We start from the raw sequence: 5,906 nt of genomic DNA, 5'->3' as shown, positions 1-5,906 counted from the left end.
GTTAGGTATTAGCTAAAGCTGCTTATCTATCGTTTTTGTTTTGAATTCTTCTCTTCTGTTCTGTTTTTTTTTGTTTTTTCTATTCTTTTGTTTTGTTCTCGTCTTGTTTCCTCTATTATTGTTTCTTCCTTATCCTTTTATTGGATTATATTTCTGACATTTCATGAAGGCCTTCTGGCTCGTAGTGCGCACTAATTAAGGCTGCTTTTTCGATTTTCCATTTCTTTTTGCAAAATAAACTGTGTACTTAAATACCTATAATAATTACTAAATTAATTGTGTTCAAATATTATAATATTACAACTAAAATATCAATTATATTGACTGCTAAATTTAAGATCAAATATTACATCAACAACTACATTATATTTTTGACCGGTTATTTTATAAAGTGTTATTTTGAATAATAAATATACGACTATTTAACAGTCACTATATGAACTTTTTATATTATTTAACCGCAGTATTATAATCCTTATTTCAATCTGATTTACTAATAAATATCAAAAGGTGTTTTTTGTGACGCCTTCCTCCTAAGAGTCGCTTTTTCGAGGGGAGTTTAAGACGTCTCAACGAGACAAATATCCAGTAATATTTTTGAGAAGTAGATTGAAATGGGTTATACGACTGCTATTTAGCCTTTTTGTAAGACTTTTGACCGTTATAGGGCGAGAGCAACGAAACGCGCATAGCGGTCGCGAACCAGCGGGCGAACAAGCTCCTCAAATCTTAAACGGCGTAAGGAATCCCGTAAAATGACGCTTCGACAACTGTAGATGTAAGTATATGTCATTATAAATCCGAAACAATGTGCCTGAAGGAATGTAATCGTTTGGACAGATTGATAAATGCTCAGACGAAATGTGTTTGTTCCCTAAGTATTTTCTAGAATTGAATTGCATAAATAAACTTTGATGAGTCAGATTTTGTTATGTTTAATCGTTTAGTAATTAAGAAACAACTTATTGCAATATATCTGGTAAATATTTGGGGAACAAAGAATTTGTGTAAATAACTTGCAATATAAAAGTTAAAATGTAATAAGTGGACTAAGTTTAATATGATCCATCTACATATTTGCATTTTATTAATATTAATGAGAAGATGGATACGGAACGTAAATAAGTTGTTAACTAGATGTGGGTTGTGCAAACTGATTTAGTCATAACTATGCGATAAGATTGTTAAAAGGGTATCCAACTAATATACTAATGTTGCATTGTAATAAGCATCTGGGTAAAGGATAATGAAATGAAATGCTCGAAGGAAATAATTATTACTTTAATTAGAATTGAAGTATGACTCTGAAATGTATAGCTGGATTGTAGATATAATCAATATCAAGGGTATTATCCTCATGCAATAAAAAACACCAATTTCAATATCTTCCCGCAAAGTTGTTCGAAGCGTCATTTTAATGCTCTACGAAAATTAACTACTTATATTTTATCATTAAACGCGAAGTCGATTCGTATTCGTATAATTACTGCAATGCAATAATTTTTCGTAATAACTTTAGTAGGAAATTTACAGTACAATGCCATTTGACTGCTGGATAATCGTTCCTAGTCTCCGCCTAGTCGGATGTTAGGTGTTCCCACTTGCTTACCTTAGTGACAATTACCTACTCCATATATGCATATACAGATTTTGGAGATGTTCCAATGATTCTATGGTCTAAAATAACATTTTCAATACATCAATCAAAGATTTCCTTTTAGTATAAGGGGAGACGCAGTGACAAAAGATTGCTACAGAACTTGTAGCGACATTTGTTAGCTAAGTTTTAAAATTGTAATGTTTTTTATTATAACTTTTATCACTTTTGAACATTTGCCCGACTGTCAAATTAATCTGTTATGTTTATCATCGTTTTTCCACTAAAATACTAGGTAATTCGATTGACGCCATAACATGAATTGGCAGGATTTAACACCTTATAAATCACGCCTAGGGTTAGACTGTATTTATTAATATCAATGTAAATTTGGGCAAACCATACAGAACATATTTAGACCTGTATTATTTATCATTTGCCATATCATGATATACCTACCTATACTACAATAATGTGCCAAAATATCACGTTAATTTACTTACCAAACTTCAACTTCTGACAAAAATCAGCAGTAAAAGTGCAAAGAAGATTACGATCATAAACAATATTTTTAGAAAGTTATTTTTACGCACTTCATCGTTATGTGCACAATGGTAACATTAATACCTTTTTATAATATGCTCCTTCTTTAAACGTAAAAATGGCAACTCAAGCGGTGTATTCTACCATTTTGTAAGACTTTATATTTTGATGGCATAAATGTTTTTCAATTGAATGGTACATAATTCAACACATGATTTCGTGTAGGTATCTTATATAATATGTACATCCAGAGCTGCTTTAGAGACTCTTGAGAGAGTTTGAGAGAAGTGCATGGCCACTTTAAAAATTAATTCCATGCATATTGTGTCCATGCAATTTTGCAGCTCACTGTAGTACCTACATTTAACGCGTTCACTGCCAGCAACCCGCCAGGCGGGCGCTCAGTCCATAGTCGCTTTTCGCTACATACGAGTTTCACATGTTATCGACTACGATCGTAGCGCGTTGCAATCGCTGGCACTGAATGTGGTAAATTGGTATCAGTGCAGAACAAAATATTTGAATAAAATAGATCGAACTCCCTCTATAGGCATCTTTCCTTGGGAATTGACGCAATTCTAAGTTCGTATGAAACCTACGTGATATATTTAGTCTTTCGGTATAGATTTGCTAGCTAGTGCCTGTGCAAGTGTGCATTTATTAATTGTTTATGTAATCGATACCCAGCTTTTCCCTCATAAAGGTAACCCAATTGTTTATTAGATTAAGATAACGGTGCCTGTATTAATTGTTTATTTATTATTATTGTAGTCATTTGTTTAGATATTATTAAAATAAGATCCTATCCCACATCGAAACTTTTTTTTTTCATTCTACCAAGTAGGTATAATTTTAATGCCAGTTGTGGACCTATATTCTAGGGAAGGATGGACGGGTGGATAATCATTGTTGTTCATTGCTTCCTTTACTAATGCCTACAGTATTTATCGCACAAACGATCAATGAAGCCTCGAATTCAATAGGGTGGGTAATGGATAATCCTTTGCCATCGTATTTTCACGGAAACGTTCGTATTTATCATGCTACTTCAGTTAACCTCATTACTTTTTGTGCTGAGACTGGCTGACTGATATAGCATAACACGTTCGTGAGATTCCGTGAAAAGACGATGGTAAAGGATTATGCGCTACATCTATACAAATGTTCTACGAAATATGTCAAAAGTAAGTTAGGTGACGTTATCGGTAACGCATCATTCTTTGGCGATGTATTGTGCGACGTTGCCAGGGCTACCGCGAATACCGAAATTCGTAAATTGCGGGAATCTTTTTCTTTTACTCCAATGAAGGTTTAAATAGAGTGACAAAGAAAGATGCACGCAATTTGCGAACTTCAATTTTCGCGGTTATAGCACAGGCATGTCAAGCTAATCGAGCTTTTGACAATTTGAGGTTAGGACTTTTGTCCCCTAAAAAATTCACAGTTTCATAATATCAACTATCCGTATCGTTTTAAAGTTGTAATGTGATTAAAACATACAAATAGTCTACGAATAGTTGAACATTTAAAACTTTATTAATTATTACTTAAAGTATATTGTTATAACTATAACGTGTACCGGCCTTAGGAGATAGTGTATCATAGGTATGTTAAAGGCAAGGCTTGACAAATTATACTCGTGTACCAGATAGCGATAAGAGTTTTCGAAATTTTCTCTATGTCTTTTTCTCTCAATAATGTTAGTCATAAGTGTACTTCGTCCGGCCGTGTGGCCGTCTTCTATCCGATTACTTTAAACTATTTCAAAATGGCGTCTTAAAATCTTCGCATAACTTATTCGCATGGAGGCTTCCAAACTAAGACCGCCTTTCCAGTGTGGTGAAGATGAGCAGAGATGAGAGAAGGCAATGCTGCCAACAATGCTATTGATTAATTCCCGCACCTTTCCTCTCGTGTCCGCCTCAGTAGAAAGAACAGAGTGGTAGAAAGGCATTCTAAAGCCCATGTGCCGGAACCAGACCGTAAATTTTCCAAACTGACCCGCGAAAAGAAGGCTAGACCTGGCCGTAATCCTCAAGTCATAAAGTTTTGAGACCGCTGTCATAGAGTATAACTAGGAAGCGAGCCCCCTTGAACATAATTATCACAATAGCAATGTAAGGGGGACGCTAATTGCAACCTATAGGGTTATATAGGTACCTATAAGCGAAGCTTTTATGACGATATATTGAATACCAATGTTAAGTAATCGGCTTATACGTACAGTCAATGTCATTAATATGTGAGAAAATATCGGTCCAAATATATCCTAACGTATGTTTGCAGATAGTACCAGTAGCATGATCGCTTTTATATTGTTTTTGAATTTGGAACCTTGACTTAATTAATAATAAGTTAAAATTTTGATTAAGGTCTCTGGGACTCGGAGTTTTATCCAACAAAATATTTTCTACTCTCGAACATACCATCGTCGCACTTTTCTGACCTGGGGGTCTAGCCAAGATGACAATCGTTTGCGCTACGGCAACAAAACGCTATGTCTCTAGCTCTATCACACTAATACAGGAGTGATAGAGAGACAGATATGTAGTTTCATTTTCGTTGTGCAATCGATTTGTCATCTTGTCTAGACCCGGGTGTCCATTAGTAATCCTTGTTGCAAGGAAATATGGTCTAATAATGGTTAGTCAAATGGGTTGCTCATAATATACTTACAAATGAGAGACGAATGCTCATTTCAGACTTAAAACCATTTGTGCTAGCTACTAGCGAAAACTTCTTTGTGTTATATTTTTCGATATTTCTGTACCGATATTTTCTTATGTAAATAACCTCGACTGCACACATATTTTAATGATAACCTAAATATTTTATGATGTATTTGTCGGCTCAGACCTAGACCTGTGTTTGTAATGGCTAATGGCTAATCGTTTTATCCAATGTGTATACATTTACCGCCTGCATAAACTGTAGGTTTTTAATATGCCTAAAATATCGACTAGGTAATTAGATAAAATATATTTTCTTTAAGAATAGAAATAACATAACGTATAGTATAAAAATGTTAATTTCTAATTACATTATTTATTTGTTAAAGTATTGGGTTGTATCATTTTATTCACCCTTTCCGTACTATTTAATTATGAATTTTATCCTCCAAGACTTTACAGCCAAGTGTAAAAATATGGGTGCATATAACTTACTCTAAAATATGTCCCATAGTTCTTAAGTCTCTAACATACACTGAGAGAAAAGTACAACAAAAATACACTTAGAATTACAAAAATAAACTTGATCCGGGGACAAGGAGAGTTAACTAATAGGAACAAATTGACTTTTGCAATTTCTATTAGTTCTTGCAATTTCTACTATCTGGTTGTTGAAATTATGTTTGGGATTACTGAGCTGTTTGTAGAAATAAATAAACTTTACAGAAATAGTGAAACGTCCATAATTATTACTAAAACTTCATTTTTTCCCCCAGTACAGAACTGTTTTTTAATTCCTGGTGATGATTTTTCTCTCAGTGTAAGAGCTATGGGACATATATTTGAGTATAATGAGTGCACCCATATTTTTACGCCTGACTGTACCTCATAAAAAGCAGTAAGTAGGTACCAAAACGAGTAACGGCTCGGCCACGATATTGAGCGACTCGCGACGGCGGCAGTGACAACCAGTGAGAGGCCGATCGCTGTCTCGCTCTAACCTATGGTTATCGCTGCCGCCGTCGCAAGTCACTTAATATCGTGACCGAGCCGTAAGTGCTTAAATATCACTGTTCTGCAATATAACAAAAACACTG

Source organism: Cydia fagiglandana, chromosome 18, assembly GCF_963556715.1.
Source record: "Cydia fagiglandana chromosome 18, ilCydFagi1.1, whole genome shotgun sequence".
NCBI lineage: Eukaryota > Metazoa > Arthropoda > Insecta > Lepidoptera > Tortricidae > Cydia > Cydia fagiglandana.
The sequence above is the reverse complement of the archived record's forward strand: the minus strand, read 5'-3'. Positions refer to the sequence as shown.